The sequence below is a fragment of the Scyliorhinus torazame genome, chromosome 7 (genome assembly GCF_047496885.1).
Source record: "Scyliorhinus torazame isolate Kashiwa2021f chromosome 7, sScyTor2.1, whole genome shotgun sequence".
In the NCBI taxonomy this organism is placed as follows: Eukaryota; Metazoa; Chordata; class Chondrichthyes; order Carcharhiniformes; family Scyliorhinidae; genus Scyliorhinus; species Scyliorhinus torazame.
The window spans coordinates 237953957-237980262 of NC_092713.1; the positions used below are offsets into that span (position 1 = coordinate 237953957).

The 26306-nt window shown below is 47.5% G+C and overlaps 1 protein-coding gene across 2 annotated transcripts in view; it reads left to right on the forward strand.

Annotated features, from left to right (window-relative positions):
* Positions 1-26306, forward strand: part of simc1 (SUMO interacting motifs containing 1) — a 160346-nt gene that overhangs the window by 19173 nt on the left and 114867 nt on the right. The window contains exon 2 of one of the 2 annotated variants that reach the window (XM_072512175.1): positions 2828-2899. The gene's annotated coding sequence lies outside the window, so the exon portion shown is untranslated. Of the gene's footprint in view, positions 1-2824; positions 2900-26306 lie in introns of those variants that run through there. The other variant, XM_072512174.1, reaches the window with a different exon arrangement.

Here is a 26306-nt window from a genome sequence, read left to right on the forward strand (position 1 = left end):
ATGAGCTTTACCTGCTCTTTCTCATCCAGGCCGTACAAGGTCGCCTGGTGTTTGACGGTGGCAAAGAAATGGTGTGGGTCTGAAGCGGGGAGGAACGGTGTGATTTTCGCACACGCGTCCCGTAATTGGGTCACTGTGAGGGGGGTGGAATATAGGAATTCCGCCTCGTCTGATGTGGCTGTGTGGTGGGTTGTTACAGGGTTCATCGGAGCCTGAACTACCTGCTGTGTGGGGTGTGGGGGTGCTTTCCCCCTTTGGGGCTTTCCCTGCGCACATGTTCCCTGAACATATCTCTGCGCGGTCTCCTGCAATTCTTCCCAATCAGGGCCGTCTTCCTGTTCTAAACTTTCCCCAAAGGTTTCTTGGAATCCCTTTTGGACAGAAAGCAGTGATTGCAGGTCTGCAATTTGCTTTCGGCACTTCGCATGGTCTATGGTACTCTGCCTTTGTTCCGTGGTTGCAGCGTGGAGTGCTCTCAAGGCTGCCTTGAGATCACTACATTGCTTCTGTAGTGTCTCCACCTGCTTCTCTGTCTCTTTCTTTACCAGGACTGCACGCTGCGTGTCCTGATAAGCCTTCGCATACTGGGACTGGAAACTACTCAAATGCGCCAGACAACACTGGTGACCCCGTTTGGCGTCAGCCACCTCTTCGTCCTTTGCCACTAATTTCCGCCTTAACTCCAGATTCTCTTTCTCCACCTCGCATACATCGACTTTACTCATACGATGTATGCCCTCTACCTCTTTGAGGAGCGTCCTGACGACCTCCTCTGTGCCTCGCAATTGTGCCAGACAGGACACAATTGCAATCGGCTTGCGCGCTTTTGCTAAGCTCTTCTTATGGATTTCACTCATGTTCTCCCACCAAGTATGCCCTATACTTCCGGGACCTGAGTCGTCATTACTGCAGAAATCATCCCACATGGGCCATCCTTTGCCCTTGAGATATTTCCGAATCTCCTCCACCCAAATGGGACACTGTCCCACTCTACTGCTGCTGGTCGCTGCGACCGCAAATTCTTCGGGATTCATGAGGCATTGCATTGCCTGCATGGCCATCTCTCTTATCTGCTTGCTTCGGTCGAATTTGGAACAGGGGGCTAAGGTGGTGTCGTAGATGCGGGTACGGCTTGCGCTAATTTCCGAAAATACCGACTCCCGACAGTTTTGACGCATCAAAATCTATCAGTTTTACCTTATAACCCTGTTAGTTACGCATGCATGTACACACTTCCGAATTGTGAATTATTAACCAGAACCGCTTGAACACTTGTGGGTTTTTTTTTTCCAATTGGATTCTATTCAAATTTCTTGGGTTCTCCCGGAGTGGTTTTCCACTTCTAGATCGGGTCCCACCAGAGTCGCCAATTTGTTGCCCTTATTAGCCTTAGCTAATTAGCTCTAATTCTGTCACCTTTGCTCACGAGTCGCCAGGTATCTTTATGATACCGCCACGTGGTTCAAGCTCTAGTTATGATTAATAAGACAGCACACCGCTTAGTAAGATTAAAATCAATGGTCATTTATTATGTACAGCAATAAATACTTACACAATAGTCCTACTTTCTAGACTACAACATACCACTACTGGCCAATACTTAACTTTTGGGAATGGACCACCAAGTCAGGGAAACGAATGGCTTATCGAATTGGGTCTGGCCTTCGGGATTCAAAGGCTGATACAGGTCGATGGCTAGGAGTCTCTATCGGGTAGCGATCGCTGGAATCAAACTTACGGTTTCTGGTCGATGGTTCTTGCGAAGGTTGCGAGCAGGAGAAGAAGGGAGAGAAGGGTTGATCTGAATTTGGCCCCTATTTTTATAGTTCCCGGGGGCTTCCTGCCTCTCGGGGCGGACCTTGACCCTGGTCCCAAGTGATTGGACTTGTTCCCAATCACTGGGTTCGATATGCTCCAATAATGGGCCAATTCCTTGATCGGGGGGTGGTCGTTCACCTTTCTTTGTCTCGGCCACTGCTGGCGCCGAGAGGTCTGGATCGGCATTCAATTGCTAATATGTTGCAATTGTTCCCGGGGATAAACAATTAAATTGCAGATGTCTGTGTTGATGTGCTGCTAATGGTCGCAGGTATCGATCTGGGCCGACTTCCCCAGAGTAGAATACGGTGTTCTGTCTGCAGCTGTCCGTTTGTGCCCTGTTGGCTGCTTTTCCCATCAGCCTTTTCGGATAGCCATCTTACATCGGGTTTTGGCCAAATTAATCGGGGATCAGCCATTTTAGGTGGCTACAATAGGGGGGAAAAAGATTCCGGTCTGGTTTTCATTTGTATCCCATTAGCGGAATGCAAATTGTTTTCACGCCGGCCTCCAGTGGGATTCCCAATCCACCATGTTGGGCATTGGAAGATCCCACTGTAAATGCACACCTGCGTGAAACTAATTTTTGGGCCTCCTGTTAAATTTTATCCCCTCCTCACCTGCCATTGAACCTGCCGGCAGATCATGGGAGAATTCCCACTCAGGGCGTACCAATACTGAAACAACTCTACAGTCTATTTAATGGGATGAACTTTAGCTGTGCTAGATTTACTGGAATCAACTTTTCCTTGAACTGAAACAAAGGAATGCTGTTTAGCTTGTTTTGTATTTAGGGCTAAATTGTTATCTATTATCTAAAACAGTAAAACCCACCTCATCGTGGTTCACTACATCCTGACAAGACAACCATACAAATTTCATCAGTTATGTGACGAAAGACGCATTTGATTTCATGTGTGATGTTCGGGGAAATAAATAATTAACGTGTTTGTTACAGGAAGTGGTTATGGTGGGGATGGTGAAGCTGTACTGTTTTACATTGCTGCAGATCTGCACCATGCCTGAACTGAGAGGTTAGATCCCAAGCATATGGCGCTGCTTCCCATTTTCCAGCCTCAAGGTAATATTTTAACATTATGTTTATAAACTTTATGAGACTTAGGCGTACCCATTTTATTAAGGAAATACTGTCTTAATAACTTACATCGCATTGAGATACCGGTAGAGCAAGCACGACTGCATTATTGAATTCTTTGTGTCAAGTAATGCATGCATGGACTTGATTACTGTTGAAATTGGAGCATTTATTCATTTGTAAGTTAGAATCCCAACTCACGGGCTTTCTACGTTGAAAGAGACAGCTTCAGAGAATATTACACACTCCTGTTCCTTCTCGTGTTGTCTGCCTTTGCTGAATTTATCTCCCAGCTGGTTTTAGCTCCCAGAATGAGACAGAAACACCTATACTTGTGCAGGAAAGTACTGAACCGCTGAGATGGGCTTCACTTGAACCATAGTGGGAACATGGGAAAAGATAAACAGGGCTGTCACTTGGCTTTAAAATGGTAATATGTGAAGTGTAGAGAGTGGGGAGTGGGATAAATCTGGGAAAAATAACATAACTTGAAGATAAAATAAATATGAAAGATGAGAGTAAAAGTCAGAGCTAGGTACGGATCAATGGTAATATAAGAGGCTAGGGAACAAGTACAGCAATAAAACAAAAGTATAAAATGACTGTTAAATTTGAGGAACAACTACTAAAGAGCCTGTGCAGAAATTTCCAGAATAAAAAGGGGAAAGGCAGGCAATAATCTGTTGTGAGGAACTAAGGATGAACTGAAATATGATGAAACATAGGTCAGGACTGCCAACTAAATATAGCAGGTTATAACATTGTAAAAAAGAATAGGGAAGGAAGGTGGAGGTGAGGTAGTTATGCTAATTATTTGAATGGGACAAGAAAAATGTGGCTCAACTAACAGCACGTTAGAAACAGAATATATATGAATTTAAATAAAGAGAAGAGATCAATCGCACTACTGGGGGATAGTCTACACATCCACCGTATAGTGCAAAGAAGGTGGAGAAGAAATATGTAAACAAATAAATTAAATGAGTATAAGAATCATGGGGGATTTTAACTATCCTCAATTACAAAAGGAATACAGCAATGGTGTTTTTTCAAATCTTTTATTGTCACAAGTAGGCTTATATTATCAGTGCAATGAAGTTACTGTGAAAAGCCCCGAGTCGCCACATTCCAGCGCCTTTTCGAGTGCACTGAGGGAGAATTCAGAATGTCCAAATTACCTAACAGCACATCGTTTGGGACTTGTGGGAGGAAACCGGAGCACCCGGAGGAAACCCACGGAGACACAGGGAGAACATGCATACTCCACACAGACAGTGACCCAAGCCAGGAATTGAACCTGGGACCCTGTAGCTGTAAAGCAACAGTACTACCCAGCGAGTAAAGATGTTTTCTTTACTCAGATGTGATATGCCCAAAAGAGAGGGAGGACTACTAAATCTAGTAAAGGGAAATGAACCAAAACAGATAGAAGGAGTAACCATATTGGAACTATCTCTGTAATAAAGTATCATTATACAGTTTAAGATGAAAACTGAGAAGGCTATAAGGAAGACAAATGTCAAACTAATGATTAGAGGCGGTGGGAGGCTGATTTTAAGGGGATGAGAATGGAACTGGGGATAGTAAACTGGAAAGATTTACTGACAAAGTAACAGCACAGCAGTAGGAAGCATTTAAAATGGTGATCAATAGAGTAACCAGAGAAATAGGGAAACGTAACCAAAGCAACAACAAACTAATTAGAACTGACACAACATGGATGAATAAAGAAAAAAAGGATAAAATTCTAAATGAAGAACAAATACTTGTATACAGCAAAGGAGAGACTGTCAAAATGAAACACAAAATGTTAGGACAGAAACAAAAACAAATTACAAAAAGAAACTTTACTACCAAGAAACATAATAAAAACCAGTAAAGTATTCCAAAGACACACAAATAACAACTATATATAAAATATATTCATAATCAACTCACAGGTAATTGCAGCAGAATGGCAGATTTTAAAATGATCACATTGCCTTGGTATTTACAAAGGAGACTAACATAGTTGACATGACTTGAGAAGAAGAGATTAAAAGTGATAGAAAGGAAGAAGGGAATTGAAAGGTGGGAGATAATTTAAGACTAAGGGAGGATAAACCTCCTGGTCATGATGGATTGTATCAAAGTTAGGGAAGAGATAGCAGCGGCAGTATTACATATACATAAACATTTCTCAGGGAAGAGAATAATGCCAGAAGACTGCAGACAGCTAATTATAGGGCGGCACAGTCAATAGAACTGTTGCTTCACAGCACCAGGGTCCCAGGTTCGATTCCCGGCTTGGGTCACTTTCTGTGTGGAGTCTGCACATTGTCCCCGTATCTGCGTGTGTTTCCTCTGGGTGCTCCGGTTTCCTCACACAAGTCCCAGAGGACGTGCTTCTTAGGTGAATTGGACATTCTGAATTCTCCCTCAATGTACTCGAACAGGTGCCGGAGTGTGGCAACTAGGGGCTTTTCACAGTAACTTCATTGCAGTGTTAATGTAAGCCTACTTGTGACACTAATAAAGATTATTATTATTATGTGGTTCTTATATTTAAAAAATAAGGCAGAACATGTTAGCCCAATTAGCTTAATGTCTGTGGTGGGAAGGAAAATGCTCCTTACTCAAAGGTTTGATTGGAAAATTCTGGAAACTGACAGTATAATAATGAGTAGTCAGCATGGATTTCAAAAGGTAAGGTCACATTTGTGAAGATTACTGAATTTTGTGAAACACCAGAAAGGATAGATCAAGGTAATGCTGCAGACATAATGGGTTAAGAATTAGCTGCGTGATCCTGACTCACAGCAGTTTCATTTGCAGTAGGAAGCACTCAAATTTGTGCTGTCTCCTTATTGCCATGATTGCAGCGTAGGACTGAGCCATCTGCCGTGCTCCTGCTGCCTCTGTGCCTTGTAAGGGGCTGAGCAACAGGGCGCTGAGAGCAGCAGGTGCAGTCAGCCTGCTCTTCTGAGGGGGAAGCTTCACTGGTGTAAAGTAAAACATGGAAAATGGAACCAACAGACAGAGAAAGGATTCCAGGATGATGGATGCAGGACCCAAGGCATTTGTGGTGGAGGTGGGCATGAGTCATCAGTCTGCCATCAGTCTTCAGAGGACCAGGAGACCTTCAAGGACTGCACTCAGAAGGGAATTAGAACAGCAGACCAGGGAGATCAATTTCTGAGATCTGGACCCGAGAACATGGCAGCAAGAAGTCTAATGACCTCAGGTTGGCAGTCAAGGCCAGTGAATGCACCCTATCCAACATACAATACACAACACACCAAACTCTGGCTCTGGGTCACTGTCCGTGTGGAGTTTGCACATTCTCCCCGTGTTTGCATGGATTTCGCCCCCACAACCCAAAGATGTGCAGGGTAGCTGGATTGGCCACACTAAATTGCCCCTTAATTGGAAAAAAATAATTGAGTACTCTAAATTTATTTTTAAAAACCCACACCAAACTCTCAAGCTGCTCCCTCACCATATTCCATCAATCGCCCAGCATCACTCCCTGGCACTCAGAACTAATGCCTAACCTCCAAATATTCCAGCTCACTCTCATATATCTGTCAGCCTCACATCCACCTCTCCCTGCATCTACATACCTGCAGTCATTCAGCTGTGGCAAGCACATCAAACACATTGCAACACACTCACTGACATTCTTCCCTCTCACTTACAGGATAAGTGGCATATAATAGAAGGGAACAGAAGCGACAGGGAACAAGGATGTCTGCACTTCCTGAACCCTAAAGAGGGAATGGTTCTCAGCATCATGGGGCTAGTTCTGTCAAAGCCACCAGACAAAAATGGGAGGACGAACTGGGGACAGAGGTGGGATGGGGACTCTGGAGCAAAGCACTGAGCAGGGTGAGCTCCACCTCCTCCTGAGCAAGGCTAAGCCTAATGCAGCTCAAAGTGGTGCACAGAGCGCACCTGACCAGAACCCGAATGAGCAGGTTCTTCCCGGAGGTGGAGGAATAATGTGAACGGTGCCAGAGGGGCCCGGCCAACCACACCCACATGTTTTGGGCTTGCCTCAAGCTTGCTGGGTTCTGGACAGCCTTCTCCGAGGCAATGTCCAAGGTTGTGGGGGGGAGAGTGAAGCCATGCCCAATAGTGGCAATCTTTGGGGTATCGGAGCAGCCAGAGCTACACATGGGAAGGGGGCCAATGCCCTTGCTTTCGCTTCCCTAATCGCACGCCGGAGAATCCTGCTTGGCTGGTTATCGGCAGCACCGCCCAAAGCTGCAGACTGGCTCGCTGACCTCTCGGAATTTCTCCATCTGGAGGAGATTAGGTACGCCATCCGAGGGTCAGAGGAAGGCTTCCTGGATACTTGGAGGCAGTTTGTAAGCCTGTTCCAAAACCTGTTCGAGGCCAGCAACGAGGAGTAAGCCAGGGAAAAAAGAAAAATGAACAACCAAAGGACTGCGCAACCCGGGGGGGGGGGGGGGGGGGGGGTGGGGGGGGGGGGGGGGGGGGGGGGGGGGATATCATAGACCGATCCAGAGGACAGCAAAATGTACATACAGTTAGTCAAATGAAGGACAAAACAAACCTCTCTGTAAAATAAAGCAAATTAGCGCGGGCAAGAAAAATGTAATGTATATAAGCAACAACTGTTTGTAAATATGAGAAAAGCCAATAAAAAGGTTTTCCCCAAAAAAAAGTTCTGTCAAAGCCTGTTTTAACCAGTGTTGTTGAGAAGATAGAGCATGATGATACTTTCTTGCCTTCTCAACTTCCAGCTCATCCTCATCCTGAAATTTGGCATGACGAGTAAGCTGCAGGTGATGTGACCATGAACAATATGCTTCCCACCCCACTCTTCCCTCATATCAATCCTCTTCTGTAGTTTACTTTCAAACATTCAAAAATTGCCCAGTCAGAGAACACCCTGGAGGCAAAAAGAGAGCAACAGCACAAACACCGATGGAAAAGCCCCACACTTGATCTGGCATTTGAAGTCACCACCTCAAGTACTGGCACTGCATGGAACTTAGAGGCTACTATCACCAACACATGGTGAGTCACTGGGCACAAATGGGCTGCAGCCAGGCTGGGGGTAAAAGGGTTTATTTGCCAGTTCACCAGAGGCCAAGGCCACAGATAAGTTCTACTGCAGAGGACTCAGATGAAGACATTAATGGGCGGCATACAAGGGAGTTTCGATGCATGTGCATACCAAATTGCTAGGTATGTTGACTGACCTGCCAAACAGCCTCCTGTCACTGTCAAGGAGCATGGAAGAGTCCAGCTCCAAGTTGACACAAAGCATCATTCAGATCTCCCCTCTCCAGCCATCCCCCTGTTATGTTGCAGACTCAATGCAACTGCTACTGCTGCTGCTGTTCCCATATCTGTGGAAGCTTTTATGTGGACAGGTCACCTAGTCCTCTCCCCTCCTGGTAAAGATGTAGCAACATTGTCTGACGCAAAAACAATCGAGAGTACCACCAAGGTGGGGGCGGCACGGTAGCACAGTGGTTAGCACTGTTGCTTCACAGCGCCAAGGACCCAGGTTCGATTCCCGGGAGTCTGCACATTCTCCCCGTGTTTGCGTGGGTTTCCTCCGGGTACTCCGGTTTCCTCCCACAAGTCCTGAAAGACATGCTTGTTAGGTGAATTGGACATTCTGAACTATCCCACAATGTACCCGAACAGGCGCCGGAGTGTGGCGACTATGGAGATTTTCACAGTATCTTCATTGCAGTGTTAATGTAAACCTATTTGTGACACTCATAAAGATTATTATTATTATTTTGCCTGAATTGAAAATTGTATTGCGAATTGTAAAGCAGTGAAATTATATTATACGTTTATAAAATCTTGGATAGACCACATTTGAAGTACTATAAATAGTTCTAGTATTATAAAAAAAACGATTAAGTAGATATGGAAAAGGTGCAAAATGCATTTACAAGATTCCATAAATGAGAATTTCTATCATGAAAGATTAAACAGGCTGTGGCTCTTTCCTCTCAAAAAGAGAAGACTAGGGAGTAACCTCAGAGGCCTTTTAAGATTCTGAACATAAAAGGAGATATTTCCACCCGGGCGGGGGCCTCAATGCTGGCCGGTTGAAGCCGGCCAGTGAACGGGAGTGATGTGGGGGGAGGGGCTGCGGCCATCGGAGCCTGGCAGAACAGGGTCCGAGTGGTCTAGCCGGGGTGGAAGGTTGGGGGGAAGGAACCCAGGTTGGGGGGGGAGGAGTTTTACAAGAGGCAGTGGACGGGAGGATTTGGAGAGGGAGGGGGTGTTTACAACTCTTGGGTATCATGTACGATACTCTTTCAGAGGTTGGATGGCGTTGCGTGGGGGGGGGGGGAGAGTGGACTCTATAGGTTAATGGTGACCAAGGGCAGTCCCGGTCTCCTTTTTCTTTTTCTCCTTTGTTTTTTGTTTCCACCGTGGGAGGGTTCGTTTTATTGGATGCATATATTGACAGGTGGGCCGTTGTTTGGGGTGGTGGGAGGATGGGATCCTTGTTATTGTTAAGGGGATTGATTTTGTATTTGTTATAGTTTACTGTCTGTGGGTGGGGTGTAAACTTTGAAGGAAAATGAAGAATAAAAACATTTTTTTTAAAAAAGGAGATATTTCCACTTGCAGTGAAGACCAGAACGAAGGATCGTAAACGTAAGACAGTCACTAATATATCCAGCAAGGCATTCAAGAGCAGCATCTTTACCCAATGAGTGATTAGAATTTGGAACTTGCTACCACAAGAAGTAGTTGAAGCAAACAGCTTAGGTGTATTTAAGGGGAAGTTAGAAAAAAATCAGGAGGGGTAAAGGAATAGAAGGATGTAGTTCGATGAAGAATAACGGGAGTAAGCTTTTGAGGAACATAGACACCGGGATGGACCTGTTTTTCTGAAGGTCCTGTAAAATATCCAGGGCGACTACTCTCCCTCGGGGTTGATTTAGGTTGTAATCTCTTCCAACTTTCACCTAGAACTTTACATGGAAACTATCCAACATCAGTAACTGCCATGTAAATTAGATTGCATTTTAATTTGAATTCAACCTCAACACCATGCAGCTGTTTACTTGATATTATTATACATCTGTTTCCTCTTTGGAAGCTTCAATCGTAATACTAAGAGTGGTTGGTGGATTGTAACTAAATCTAAGATAATGATCAAAACAACGAAGGAGACTTTTGTAGACATTTCTTTAAGAGCCAGAGCTCTGAGATGGGCCTTTTAACCACCCAACCTCGATACATGGCAAACCCTGTGGTTGCTTCCAAACCGTACTGGGGATGACGGTCCCGATTCCAGTAGGTACCCTTACCCCTTAACAAAGTTAGCATTATTCAGGACACTTCTTCCCAAGGCAGGTGCGGCAAGCCGAAAAGGTTCCTGACTCTGCGCAGCCACCTCAGGAGACAAAACCCAGGCCAACATCTCAATATCTGCTCTGTCCTGTCGAGCACACGTCCTGGACAGAGTGAGGACCTGGAAACATTTCACTATCCATTTCCTAATCCTGGAAGATGAACACTACCCCTGAAACCTATGGAAACCCATTCTGCCAGCCTTCTGATCCGGAGTATCTACAGGGAAGGTTTCGAATAACAGAGATTATTACATGAAAACAAGCCAATCGACCAGGTCGATGTTCATCCTCCAAGCAAGGCTGTAGACTGTTGTGTGTTGGTTGATCTGGCTGAGGAATGATTGCTGAAACATTGATACGTTTAAACAATATTGAATTTCCGGTGCGTTATGTAGCGGGAAGACGTACATCAGGTGGCTCCCGCTAGAGTACTGTAATTTCTTACCTTTTCTCTTAGTATCAAGGGGTATTTTCTTTTGAAAACCCACATAATTAATGAGATAAGGATCCTTTAAGTTTAAAATGCCCAGAAAAGTCAGGGGAAGGAAGATGGACGGCAGAAGTTCGTCAACGGAATCGGAGGCCTCTCAGAGTTCGTCGGCAGATAAAATGGCGGAGGCAGCCTCTGTGGCTCTGGCCACACCACTAATGGCCGAGCTGCTTTTGAGTACCTTGGCGAAGGAATTTGATAACCACTGGCAGATTGTGTCGGAGGACCTCTGGAAATGAATGGAAGAGGCTTTGGCCCTCATCCGAGCAGCTCAGGAGAAGACCAATGAAACCATGAAAGCCTATAGAGCCATGATAAAATATATGGAAGTGGCCCTTTCGAGACACAGATTGTCTCACCAGAAGCGTAGATGCCTGCGGTGGCCGAAGCAAATAAGACATTGAAGGCCAAGGTGAATGATCTAGAGAATCAGTCCAGGAGGCAAAACATTCAAATTGTGGGGCTGCCAGAGAGGATGGAAGGCACAACGCCCATGGGGTACTTTGCAAAGATGTTCGGTAAGATGGTGAGGGAGGGTGGATTCATGTCCCCTCCTGAGTTGGACCGAACTCACCATACACTTCAGATGAGGCCTTGTCCTGAGGATCCACCGCGTGCAATAATAGTGAAGTTTCAAAGCTTTAAAGAGACATCTGGTTCTGAGATGGGTGAAGGAGCAAGAAGATCTCAAATGAGGGGGCCATGCCATCAAGTTCTACCAAAAGATGGGAGTGGAATTGCCGAAGAAGAGAGCTGCATTCCATAAAGCCAAGGCCACCCTGTAATAAGGTGGAGTCTGATGCGGCTTAGAGTAACTTTTGATGGAAAGGACTATGTATTTGATGCGTCAGGAGAAGCATTTGTTAAGAAACACAGGATGGAATCAGTGTGATAGAGTTTTTTGGGTGTTGGGCACGAGCATGTTGATTGTTACATTGCTGGGGTTCCATGTTTATTCTTGCATTTTCCTGTTCCTGTTGGGGTTGAATTTTTACAGTTTGGGCTTAGGTTTGGGGTTAAGTTCTATGTGGGGTTGTTCTGTTTGTTATGAAAATATATGGCTCCCCTTTGGAGCGCAGTGGTTTATGGGTTTTAGTATTTTGTTGTTTGTAACCATTATTCTTAAGTCTATTTTGGAACTCCCCAGCTAACAGTTACCTAACAGCAGTTTCAAGGGTCATTATAGTAGTTTTTTTAGATAATGAGCTTAGAGTTCTTTGGCGAGATCTACCGATCGCATTAGGCCCGAAAGGCAGCACAACACAACCGGTAGATGCCGGGAGATCCCTCTTCAGGGACCTACCCAGTTTGCTACACATCACAAGATTAACACAATGTCATGAGATATCACGCTGGGAATCCCACCCATTGTGGGTGGGATCACGTTTTAGAAAATCTGCATATTAGAGTGAGACTGTTAATCTCTGGGTGAGCGCCGTTCAGTGCTGGTCGCCACAAACGGCTTGTGGAAATCTTCCAGGGATATGGAGGCTACCAAGTGCATGTCTTCTGGGCAGGGTGGCACCCCACCACTTCTGGTGCCATCTGGGCTCTGCCAGCCTGACACTGCCAGGGTGCCCAAGTGGCACTGGCAGGGGCACTGCCAGTATGCCCAGCTGACAGTGCTGAGGTGCCAAGCTTATATTTTTCCCACAATGAGGATTGGGCCTGGGGATGCCCCAAGTGGGTGTGGGGAGGTGTGGGATGGCCCTGAGGACACCCTAATGGATGAATTGGACTTGGGTGAGGTTTGGGGGTCACATCGGGGAGGGGGGGTCAAGAGATTGGGACGCCACTTTAAAAATGGGGTCATGAGCGCATCCTGCACTGTGGAGTTCCAGCGAACAGAGCTCATCAGTAGTAGGAAACGGGCCTTGGCCGCACGTTCCCCGCTGAAGCCCCCAATCTACCCGAATGGCTGTTTGATAGCGTGATGTTTCTCAGCGCTCTGAGCGATGGGAAACACTGGCCAATTGCACTACGTGACTCTGTTCCCATACAGGTAGATCGCGCACATTGTTTTGTTGAGGTTTAGGTATGTTAAAAGTAGATTTTAGTTGATTGTGTTTGCCTTACCTATATTTGAGTGTGTATTTGAGTGTGGTAGTGTTCAAGGACGATGATGTGGGAGGTTGGGGGGGGGCAAGGTTTGCTGACGGTGCCTGCAGATTTTTCCTGTTATTGTCTCTGGCTCTCTGGTGGACACTCCAGTGGTTCTGGTTAAAGTCTACGCCCCAAACTGGGATGATAAAAATTTTACTAACAATTTGCTGGCCTCCCTCCCCGGTTTAGATTTGTGAGGCACGATCAATTTGACTGGAGACGAAGTTGAATCCAAACTGAGGCTTTATTAGTATCAGATGTGTGGCCTCCTACAGCAGCTGACGAAATGGCTGCGAGCTGGAGGCCATGCATATTTATATCACGGCTCCTGGGCGAAGCTAGCATGCAGGGGCCCAGGTGAACCTGTAGTGCAGGTTCTACTGTACAACCCTTAATATAAGAACACAGTGGATAGCACAATTGCTTCACAGCTCCAGGGTCCCAGGTTCGATTCCGGCTTGGGTCACTGTCTGTGCGGAGTCTGCACATCCTCCCCGTGTGCGCGTGGGTTTCCTCCGGGTGCTCCAGTTTCCTCCCACAGTCCAAAGATGTGCAGGTAAGGTGGATTGGCCATGATAAATTGCCCTTAGTGTTGGGTGGGGTTACTGGGTTATGGGGATAGGGTGGAGGTGTTGACCTTGGGTGGGGTGCTCTTTCCAAGAGCCGGTGCAGACTCGATGGGCCGAATGGCCTCCTTCTGCACTGTAAAAAAATCCTATGATTCAGGATTTGCTTTGTAAATTGAGGCACGATCAATTTGACTGGAGACGAAGTTGAATCCAAACTGAGGCTTTATTAGTATCAGATGTGTGGCCTCCTACAGCAGCTGATGAAATGGCTGCGAGCTGGAAGCCACGCATATTTATAACCCGCCTCCTGGGCGGAGCTATCATGCAGGGGCCCAGGTGAACCTGCAGTGCAGGTTCTACTGTACAACCCTTAATATAAGAACACAGTCGTTTACCAGAATTTGCATCTGCTTAATTTCGGTGGGGACCTAAACTGTGTTCTGAATCCTAGTCTGGATCGGCCCAAACCCAAATCTCTGACTCCATCAGGGGTGGCCAGAGCTTTGTTGTTTTCATAGGGTAGATGGTGGGGGTAGATCCTTGGCACTTTTGCACCCAAATAACAAAGAGTTTTAGTTTTTCTTGCATGTTCATCAGGTATACTTGCGGATCGATTTTTTAATGGTAGATAGGTCTCCCCTTCCTTCTGTGGTGGCGGCTGAGTATTCAGCGATTGTGCTTTCGCACATGCGCCACACTTTGTTGATTTAGCACGAGAGTGAAGTCCCTCCCAGAGTCCACCATGGAGTTTGGACACAACATTATTAGCGGATAAGAAATTATGTGAACGCATGTCCACTGCCATTGGGGGCTATAGAGAATTTAATAAAAGTGATTCAATCTCACCGACAATGCTGTGGGAAGCCTTAAAGTGGACCTCAGGGAGATTATCTCCTATAAAGCGCATATGGTGAAGGCAGTAAGGGCGGAGCACCAGAGGCTGGTGGTCTCTATTTTGAGGTGGACCACCAGTATTCACTTGCCCCTACCCCGGAGTTGTGGCATGTAGGAAAAAGCTGCAAACACAATTCAAGCTATTATTGACCGACAGAGCTGTGAGCCAGCTGCGACACTCGAGGGGCATGTTTTATGAATACGATGTCTGACACCACCAGTTGGTTGAGGTCGTACTGCTAACTATATACAATATTCTTCACAGGCATATCACCACATCCCCCTTTCTTTGGAGATGTTAACATTTATATACAAGACATGATTGGTATTATTATTTAACACATGTGGCATATGTATATACAGGTTTAACTGTGCGTCAATTCACAAATGCCTGCTAACTGTGCACCTCCGACAGGATCACACCACTGATCATCTGGGCCCTTGTCAGCTTTCTGGAAGATTGGTTTCCGTGCCGGTCTTCTGTGCCGTAGCCTTTTGATGCGATGCGTCCTGAAGACCTTTCTGGCCATGCTTACGTCACCATCTTCTGCATCACCGGCTTCTTTCGTATCTTTACGCAATACTTTTTGCTGTTGTGTCATTGTGAATTCTCTGACGTCACCATCTTTTTTTGTGTCTTTACGCGATGCTTTTTACTGCTGTGTCGTTATGTATTTTCTGGCCTGTCAGTCACATTGCCGATGTCTTCTTGTCTGGTGTCATCAGTGGGACCCATTGTATCCCCCACTCTCCTCTGTTGTGTTTGGTCCTTCGTACTTCACGAAGGAACTCACCAAACACTTAGATTTGTCCAAACTAGAATCTTTTATTGAGTCTCATGTGGTAAGATAGCAATCTGACACAGAGCACGTTATCATGGAGTCTGCTAATTACTCCTCTGGAACTTGCACCTCACACTGACCATTCACATGTACGTCTTATCACCCGCAAAATTTTCTTCTCTAGATGGTTGGATGTGTCTCCCTTTATATCCGAGACACAGGTCACATGACCTTGGTTTAGAGACCGCATGGAGTGTCTATACCGCCACCTGCTGGTTGGAGGTCGCACACCATCCAACTATGATATAGCTCCATAGGCATATCACCACATTCTCTTCCTCTTTTTTGTTTTAAGAGCGATTTTGTGACTGATCCTCTTTTTTCGCTTGGCTTTGGTAGCGCCCACCTTGCTGGAGGCCTGCACCCGGGAAGCAGTAGTTTGTGGAGACGTCTCGTGTTGGCTTGCTGCTGAGGGACTGTGCGATCGTGATCAAGTCTGCACTTTCAATGGCTGGCTGCAGAGCTTCACACTCTGGTGTTTGAGATGGATCCACATCCCCAACATTGGATGCTGTCCCTACATCCTGTGTTTGAGCCCCATGTGGTGGCTCCTCATCACTTGAAATTACTATGCATAAATCATCTGTTCCTGAAGAACCAAGTGGTGGCTCAACCTTGTCTTGTACTACAATATACATATCATCCGTCATCGTAGAACTGCCGATTGATACAGCCTTCTGCTTCTCTAACTCATCTTTCAATGGAGTTGCCTCAAGCAATGTGGAGTCCAGTGCCGGAACCATTTCATAGGCCTGAGATGATTCACCGTATGCCTCTGAAGCCAGTTTCTCTAAAAAGGGTTTGTGTCTTCCGTTATTGGTTTGTTCAGAGCTGATTCATTTTCATCCGAAGTGCCTGCTATTGCAATTTGACTTTCCATCTCTGCATACGCCATCTTACAGCTTTCACACTTCTCAGTGCCCTGTGCAGACTGGGCATCCCTTGTGGTCACCTCATCACTCCCGCGAAACAATCTTGATAGCTTTTCATCATCGTCCTCATCTGGCTCACCCTCCGAGCCTTCACTTTCTTCCTCGTTTCATGGTCTTCGTAAATGTCCTTCTAGTTCTCATCATCGGAGTCAATATCATCGTACTTATCACCATCGTCTTCCGTGAAGTATAACACTGCTCGCGGAATTATGTGTTCATGCATGATGTGACCTATTTTCCAATCAGCAGTGAGTCTTGCTGCAGGGTTTCCATCTAACACTCCATGCTTTGGAAGCTCAGGAGGAGCAAAGAAGTTGAAAAAAAGAGTCCTTTCGTACAGTTTTCGTGACTGCTTTATGTGTAGGCCGAACCTTATGCGTCTGCTTCATTCTAATGGTTTTCATTGTGACACTTCCAGTCGATGTGGCAGGCTGTGCATCCCGTGATTATAAATACAAAGAAGCTTGCCCCATCAGGCCGCGACTCCATCTGGTATATTTTTACGAGTACCTCATTTGTGAAGTGCTCATTCGATTCATCTTGAACTCAAGAGTAACATCTTGTAGATGCTCCAGGATGGGCTCATCATGTTCCTGTATCATGTGACTGAGCATATCCTCATTTTCGAAGACTGCTAACCAGAACTCTGAAGTGTCCTTCGGATCCTCCATCTCTGTCTCTGGGTGATCTTGCTCCACTTTCACTATCGCTCGTATCTCATCGGATAATTGCGACACTGTGTCGAGTTACGAGTTGCAGTAATCTTCTGTTGCCTCGCTGACTGGGACGTACAGCCGCTCCACTAGGTTCAGGGCCACACAAGCATCCACCCCTATGAAACTCATGTTTCATGTCCACAATAGAAAATGGTACGATGTGACTTCTGTTGTGCACCCACGTTTTGAGTTCACATACACCCAGCATCTCAAACTCATTGCCAGTGTAGTTTATCAGCAGTCTTGGTTGATTTGCGACATCCAGCGGAACTCACAGCCAGTGCAAATCACACAGAGTGAGGAGATTGGCCCTCACTCCTGTGTCGAGCTTGCATTTTATCACTGTGTCATTTAGCATCACTGGAATGGTCCATCTGTTTTCAACGACATCAGCTGGATCATCACTGATGTTCCAACTGGTCATTAAGACTTCATCCTCTTTTGTATTCGGACTCAACATGTCCTTGGACTAAATTAAATCAACAAAAAATAATTCTTGAAGGGGCATCTCCTCAATTGCATTGATTGACCCCGTTTGGTCCACTGTACGACGCAAAAAACATTGTTTCGCAAAATGATTTATACGGCCACACCTGGTACATACTTTTCTATATGCTGGATATTGCCGTGGGCCACTGCATTGATCATTAACTTCAATTGTGCATTCCAGACCTACAACCTTTTGTTTAAAAATGATATATTGTATATTATATGTTTTTCGTGGCACATCCACAATGCCAAATATGGTAGCATATTATATAACCAGTAAGGGAATATGTAGAATAAAGGAACTGTCATTTAAGCTACAAAATCTCCCCAGCGTAGACAACACACCACAGAGCAAAACCAGGATATTAGCCATTGATTTAATATCAGTTGATCTCATCTTATTGTGCAAAATAAGAATAAAATATCACAAAAACTAAACATATCTAAAAAGATTGACCAAAATAGTATAATTAAAGTGTGAAGTTAAAACAAAATAACAAGTATTAAAATAGAGTAAAAATGTAAAGGTTTGGGGCGGCACGGTGGTGCAGTGGTTAGCACTGCTGTCTCATTGTGCAGTTTCAGAGCATCGGGCCATTCATTGCTGCAGAGATGGATCTGCTGCCCCACTCGGCAGACCAGAGGTAGAAATAGGGAATGGCAACTCTGGAGTTGCCATTCGGACTCAACGTGTCCTTGGTCGAAATTAGATCAACAAAAAATAATTCTTCAAGGGGCATTGATTGCACTGCATTGATTGCAATTGCACTGATTGATCCCGTTTAGTCCACTGTACGATGCAAAAAACATTGTTTCGCAAAATGATTTATACGGCCACATCTGTAACATACTTTTTCATATGCTGGATATTGCCGCAGGCCACTGCATTAATCATTAACTTCAGTTGTGCATTCCAGACTTACAACCTTTGTTCAAAACTCTGTTTTGAAGGCCTACCTCTGCCGCCATTGTTCTCCATATCAATGTTCTGTCACAGTGCTGATAACTGGCACTCTAAGGAAGCTCAAAAACATTTAAGAGCCTCTCGATGCTGTCCTCCCTTTGAAACACCCTTTGCAAACTAGCCTCCCTTTGTAACACCTCTGCAAACTGGCCTCGCATATGGAGTACAGAGGTAGTTGTAGGGCAAAGCTCTATGCCTTCACTTTGCTGACCCAGATCTCCTGCGCTGGAGAGGATGGGGCTGGTTTAGCACAGGGCTAAATCGCTGGCTTTGAAAGCAGACCAAGGCCAGCAGCACGGTTCAATTCCCATACCAGCCTCCCCGAAAAGGCGCCGGAATGTGGCGACCAGGGGCTTTTCACAGTAACTTCATTTGAAGCCTACTTGTGACAATAAGCAATTTTCATTTCATTCCCTCGCCCTTACCTTTCTCTCTCTTCTCCTCCATGCATGTACAGCTGCTGTAGGTTTCAACACAATTGTGCAATTGAGCACACCTGCCAATTTAAGGATTTCTCTCCACATATCACTCTGGGCTGTTGAGAGGTTCGTTTGTTCAATAATAGAAGCACAATTTGAATTGAACTAACCCACCCAAATGAAAACACCTTTGTCCAGCATGAATCTAACTATAGGTTTAACCCTTCCTTACACAGAAACTTTAAATTAAACCCACTTTAAACAATATCTTATTTCTAATGTTTACCAATACACATATAAATCCTTTAAAACTACCTTCATTTTTCTAACACTGATCTTCATCATCAGGTCAGTCATGAGGTGGCCATGGAGGTAGCCAGGGTCTCCCAGCTGAAGCAAATTGAGGGTGGAAAATTGCCATTGTGTAAATATATATGTGGAGAGAATTATGTTTATATATATATAAAAATATTGATAATGGGTGCAGTTTACCAGCCACGTCCCACCGGAATTGGGACGGGATGCAGCCAATAGATCCGTAAGCGGCCTCTTCCGCATTTCCCGACAATTGTTACGCCTCGTGAGATCGAACAAGATCTCATGAGATATTGTAATCTGGGTCCTGCCCACAATGGGCAGGACATAGTCCTGCAGAGTTAAGTGAGCTGAAAAGCTCACTTAATTCTGCCAACGTCAAATCTAACCAGCTCCCGGAATCTTGGATTTGAATTTGAATTTGTTTATTGTCACGTGTACTGATGTACAGTGAAAAGTATTTTTCTGCGAGCAGCTCAAACAGATCATTTAGTACATGAAAATAAAATAAAGGACTTCCGGTTGCGGCGATGCGGAGCTAAGCCGCACGATTCGGCAGCTCCCGCTATTACGGACTTTCGGGCTCTCTAGAGGAGCCCCAACGGGAATTTTTTGAAGACGTTCCGTGTGGGAAGGTAAGAGTGAGGTCCCCCTTCACCGTTTATGGACCGGACCAGAAGCGAAACGACCAAAAAAGCGGCTTTGGAGCAGCGGGAGAAGCGAGGGAAGAAAAACAAAATGGAGGCGGCCGGGGATAAAGTGGGTCAACGGGGCCAAGGCGGTGCTGCACCGGAAAGGAGTGGGATTCGGAATGCTGCAGCCAGCGCGATTGTGGGTCACATACAAGGATCAGCACCATTATTTCGAAACGCCTGAAGAGGCATGGACCTTTATTCAAACCGAAACGTTGGACTCAAACTTTGGTGTTTGATGGTTGTTGTACATAGGGTGTTAATCACGCGCAGGAAATGTTACACGGGCTGGGGGAGAGAGGGGGATGGCGATGGGGGAAAGAGACAAGGCCGCGACTAGAGCTGCGCCAGAGAGGGCGGGGTAGGCTTAGGAAGGCGAGGTTTTCTTTCCTGCGCTAGGGAAGAAAGGCGGGAGGGGGAATGGAGAAATGCACACTGATTGGGAGATTCCCACACAGGGGGGTCAATGGGACGGCGGGGGAAGCCGGGGTCAGCAGGTGTCAAGTGACTTACGGGAGTGCTATGGGGGGAGCAAAAAAGCTAGACACAGGTCTAGCGGGGCGGAGGGGGGGGAAGGGGGGGGGGAAAAAAGGGTTGCTGCTGCACTGGCCGAAGGGAAATGGGACACAGAAGAGGTGGTCAGGGCGGGGGTCTCCCATCTGGGGGACTGGAGGGTGAGGGTGGCGCGGGCACGGGACTGGCCTAGAAAAGGAGCTGGCTAGTCGGTGGGGGGGGGAGGCCCCCCAATCCGGCTGATAACGTGGAATGTGAGGGGCCTGAATGGGCCGGTAAAGAGGGCCCGAGTGTTCGCGCACTTAAAGGGACTGAAGGCAGACGTGGTCATGCTCCAGGAAACACATTTGAAGGTGCCGGATCAGGTCAGGTTAAGAAAGAGGTGGGTAGGACAGGTATTCCATTCGGGGCTGGACGCGAAGAACAGAGAGGTGCCAATATTGGTAGGGAAGCGGGTGTCGTTTGAGGCCAAGAATATCGTAGTGGACAACGGAGGTCGATGTGTGATGGTGAGCGGTAAGTTGCAGGGGACGTGGGTGGTATTGGTAAATGTATACGCCCCGAACTGGGATGATGCCGGATTCATGAAGCGCATGTTGGGGCGCATTCCGGACCTGGAGGTAGGAAGCTTGATAATGGGTGGGGATTTTAATATGGTGTTGGACCCAGCACTGGATCGCTCCAGATCTAGGACCGGAAAGAGGCCGACGGCGGCCAAGGTGCTTAGGGGGTTTATGGATCAGATGGGGGGAGTGGACCCGTGGAGGTTTGCCAGGCCGTAGGCCAGGGAATTTTCTTTTTACTCCCACGTGCTCAAAACCTACTCCCGGATAGATTTTATTTGTTCTGGGCAGGGCGCTGATCCCGAAAGTGGAGGGAACGGAGTATTTGGCCATAGCCATTTCAGATCACGCCCCGCACTAGGTGGAACTGGAGTTGGGAGAGGAAAGGGACCAACGCCCGCTGTGGCGGTTGGATGTGGGACTGCTGGCAGATGAGGTGGTGTGTGGGAGGGTGAGGGGGTGTATCGAAAGGTACTTGGAGGTCAACGACAACGGGGAGGTATGGGTGGGGGTGGTATGGGAGGCGCTGAAGGCGGTGATCAGGGGGGAGCTAATCTCCATCAGGGCTCATAGAGAGAAGATAGAGGGCATGGAAAGGGAGAGGTTAGTGGGGGAGATTTTAAGAGTGGACAGGAGATACGCAGAGGCCCCTGAGGAGGGATTACTTAGGGAAAGGCGACGTCCCCAGACGGAGTTTGACCTGTTGACCACAGGGAAGGCAGAGGCACAGTGGAGGAAAGCGCAGGGGTGACGTACGAGTATGGGGAGAAGGCGAGTGAGATGCTGGCACACCAGCTCCATAAGAGGATGGCAGCGAGGGAAATAGGTGGAGTCAAGGATGGAAGGGGAGCTACGGTGCGGAGTGCGACGAAAATAAATGAGGCATTCAAGGCCTTCTATGAGGAGCTGTACAGATCCCAGCCCCCAGCGGGGGATGAGGGAATGAGACGATTCCTAGACCAACTGAGATTCCCGAGGGTGGAGGAGCAAGAGGTGGCTGGTTTGGGGGCACCAATTGGGTTGGAGGAGCTGAGCAAGGGTTTGGGGAGTATGCAGGCAGGGAAGGCCCCGGGACCGGACGGGTTCCGCTGGAGTTCTACAGGAAGTACGTAGACCTGTTGGCCCCGCTGCTAGTGAGGACCTTTAATGAGGCAAGGGAGGGAGAGACCCTGCCCCCGACAATGTCGGAGGCGACGATTTCTTTGATCCTGAAGCGGGACAAGGACCCACTGCAATGTGGATCGTACAGGCCTATCTCGCTCCTCAACGTGGATGCTAAGTTGCTGGCAAAAGTGCTGGCTACGAGGATCGAGGACTGTGTCCCGGGGGTGATTCACGAGGACCAGACAGGATTTGTAAAGGGCAGGCAACTAAACACCAATGTGCGGCGGCTCCAAAACGTGATAATGATGCCATCGGTGCAGGGAGAGGCGGAGATAGTGGCAGCTATGGACGAGGAGAAGGCCTTTGACCGAGTAGAGTGGGAGTACCTCTGAGAAGTGCTGCGTAGGTTTGGGTTTGGGGGAGGGTTTATTAGCTGGGTAAGCTCCTTTACAGAGCCCCGGTGGCGAGTGTGGTTACGAATCGGCGGAGGTCAGAGTATTTTCGTCTGTACCGTGGGACGAGGCAGGGGTGCCCCCTGTCCCCCCTGTTGTTTGCATTAGCAATTGAACCCTTGGCCATATCATTAAGGGAGTCTAGGAAATGGAGGGGGGTGGTCCGAGGGGGAGAGGAGCATCGAGTGTCGCTTTATGCAGATGACCTGTTGCTGTATGTGGCGGATCCAGTGGAGGGGATGGTGGAGGTCATGCAGACTCTAAGGGAGTTTGGGGATTTTTCGGGCTATAAGCTTAATGTAGGGAAGAGTGAGCTTTTTGTAGTACAGGCAGGGGACCAAGAAAGGGGGATAGGCGATCTACCGCTGAGGAGGGCGAAGGGGAGCTTTCTGTACCTGGGGATCCAGATAGCCAGGAGTTGGGGGGCCCTACATAAACTGAATCTGACGAGACTGGTGGAGCAGATGGAGGAATTCTTCAAAAGATGGGACATGTTACCGTTCTCGCTAGCGGGTAGAGTGCAGTCGGCCAAAATGATGGTCCTTCCGAGGTTTCTCTTTATGTGTTTCAGTGACTTCCCATCGTGATCTACAAGGCCTTTTTTAAGAGGGTAGGCAGGAGCATTATGGGGTTTGTGTGGGCGAATAAGACCCCGAGGGTAAGGAGAGGGTTTTTGGAGCGCAGTCGGGACCGAGGAGGGTTGGCGCTGCCGAATCTGGGGAGCTACTACTGGGCAGCAAATGTGGCGATGATCCGTAAGTGGGTGATGGAGGGAGAGGGGGCGGCATGGTAGAGGTTGGAGATGGCGTCCTGCAAAGGAACGAGCCTGGGGGCGCTGGTGACGGCACCGCTGCCGCTCTCGCCGTCAAGGTACACCATGAGTCCGGTGGTGGCGGCAACACTAAAGATCTGGGGCCAGTGGAGACAGCACAGGGGTGCAATGGGAGCCTCGGTGTCGTCCCCGATCAGGGGTAACCACCGGTTTGTCCCCAGGAGGATGGACGGGGGGGTTTCAGAGCTGGCATCGGACGGGGATTCGAAGAATGGGGGACCTGTTCATTGACGGGACGTTTGAGAGCCTAGGGGCACTAGAGGAGAAGTTTGGGCTACCCCCGGGAAATGCTTTCAGATACATGCAGGTGAGGGCGTTTGTGAGACGGCAGGTGAGGGAATTCTCGTTGCTCCCTGCACAGGAAATTCAAGACAGGGTGATCTAGGGCGTATGGATGGGAGAGGGCAAGGTGTCGGCAATATACCAGGAGATGAAAGAAGAGGGGGAGGCGTTGGTAGAGGAGCTGAAGGGTAAATGGGAGGAGGAGCTGGGGGAGGAGATTGAGGAGGGGCTATGGGCTGATGCCCTAGGTAGGGTTAATTCCTCTTCCTCGTGTGCCAGGCTTAGCCTGATACAATTTAAGGTGGTTCACAGAGCGCACTTGACGGGGGCGAGGCTGAGTAGGTTCTTTGGGGTAGAGGACAGATGTGGGAGGTGCTCAGGAAGTCCGGCGAAACATGTCCATATGTTTTGGTCATGCCTGGCACTGGAGGGGTTCTGGAGGGGAGTGGCAGGAACAATATCTAAGGTGGTGAAAGCCCGGGTCAAGCCAAGCTGGGGGCTAGCAATATTTGGAGCAGTGGACGGCTGGGAGTGCAGGAGGCGAAAGAGGCCGGCATTCTGGCCTTTGCGTCCCTCGTAGCCCAGCGAAGGATCTTGCTAATGTGGAAAGAGGCGAAGCCCCCCAGCGTGGAGGCCTGGATAAATGACATGGCTGGGTTCATTAAGCTGGAGAGGATAAAGTTTGCCTTGAGAGGGTCTGCGCAGGGGTTCTTCAGGCGGTGGCAACCGTTCCTCGACTATCTCGCGGAGCGTTAGATGAAGGTCGGTCAGCAGTAGCAGCAACCCGGGGGAGGGGTGGGGGGGATGTCTTGTGGGGGGGCGGGGGAGTCTGCCTGGGGGGCATTTGAGCAAGAGAACACATGAAAGATCTGGAAAACTGGCATGTACAGGAGGAATCCAGTGTACAAAGCACTGAAACATATCGTTTTACCATGTTTATATCTTGCTATGTGCGTTTTCTTTCTATTTTGTTACGAGTAGGGGGGGGGGGTTTGTAAGGGTGAAAAATTGTGTTAAAAAACATCAATAAATATATATATTTTTAAAAAGAAAAGAAAAGAAAAAAGAAAATGCATAATAGGGTAATGCAAGGTCCACAATGTAAATACATTGCTTTAAACCTGCGTGGGAAGATAAAAGAGAAAGGTCAGTGATAATGTTAGTTTTACAGTTAAATTTTAAAAGATTAGTACAGTTATAAGAGATGTAAAAAGAGGATCTGTTCGGGAGAGCTCGCAGAGAGTTGCCAGGCTCCGGCGCCATCTTGCTTTTTAGCCTCGCCGTAAATATCCCAGCCGGGCACCGTTTAGCACTGGTCTCCACAAACCAGGACCAAGCAGAGTGGCATTTGGAGGGATCTCCCAGGAGATCCGAGGCCCCCAGATGACAAAGAACCTCAGGAATTACAAATTGGGGGTCAGTTCTTGGGAAACAGGAGCAGATGTGTTCCCATCTATAGAAGTTCCCTGAAACTGTGCGGGCTGATGGATTATGAATGGAGTAGCCCATGCAGCAGATGAGTTTGACCATGTATCCGGCTCCAAGTGCATGACTTCCTCCAATGAGAAGGTGGCAAATCTTAATGCGAGTCATATGTAGCAGCATATGGTGTGCATGCAAGAGAGCATAGTGTCCTGCACAGAATTATTGATGCTATGCAGCCTGGAACAGTCAATTCTGAACTTGTTCACTGATGTCCATGGAATACATGTAGTACTTTGCAGCCTGGGCAGTTCAATCACTCGTGGTCCAAAGGTGGCTGAAGTGTGTGCCAGTTGCATCCCAACAGTAACCTCCCTCAAGCCAGCAGGAGTGCCAACCAAGGGCTGAGGATGTGCCTGAAGAGGATGGGGGTACCAAACTCCTCACGCCGCCCTCTGCAACCTCAGCTTCCCCCGCCCCTCTGACTGAGGGAGCATCTACAGTGCGGGCCCTGGTGATGACAGCTGTCCTGAGATGCAGGCAGACCATTCCCAGAGAGACCCAACAGATACCTCCAAGATGAGGATGACTGCCACATCGCAGACACAAAACCAGAGACAAGAGCAGACTGCCTCCGCACCCTCAACAAGACAACAAGGGAGCATTACACAGGAGATTCCAAATGCGGAAGGTGCCGCATCAGTCGGAGTATTAAGTGGATCACTGAGGTGTGATGTTTATGTAATCTGTTAGTTAAGCTCACTTTGTTAATAAACTTATTTGGTGCTAACACGAGAGGCGTAATTCTCTTAACTGTGCTGAATGGTAGTGACAGTGTGTGAACAAGATATTAGATGCATACCAGTGACAATGACGTCTCCAGCAGTAGTCCATCCCTTTGTTATGACAAGATTGCACAGAGTGCAAGCACAGTTGTCCCTCCTGTACTCTCCTGATGCCTAGCATTTTATTATGCATGCTTTGATGATCTCTGTTTCTGATAGTGTATTACCCATTTCTAGCCACACCCTCCTGTTGATCAGGTGAGGTTCAAGTAGCCTGGCTGTATGACTGACCCAATGCCCAATTAATGGCAAGAGGGAGGCAAGAGACCAACTTTTGTCTCTTCCTTTACCCCTTGATGAGCTTGGGCAGCACGGTGGCACAGTGGTTAGCACTGCTGCCACACAGCCCCAGGGTCCGGGTTCAATTCCGGCCTCGGGTGATTGGCTACGTGGTTTCTACCGGGTGTTCCTGCTTTCTCCCACAATCCAAAGATGTGCAAGTTAGGTGGATTGGCCATGCTAAATTGCCCCTTAGTGTCCAAAAGGTTAGGTGGGTTTACTGGTTTTGTAAGGGCCACGAAGAATCCAGCACGAGTTTTAAGGATACAAAGTAATAACATTTATTTACAATAACATATATATATAACAGCAGCAGCAACTTCCCTTCCTGC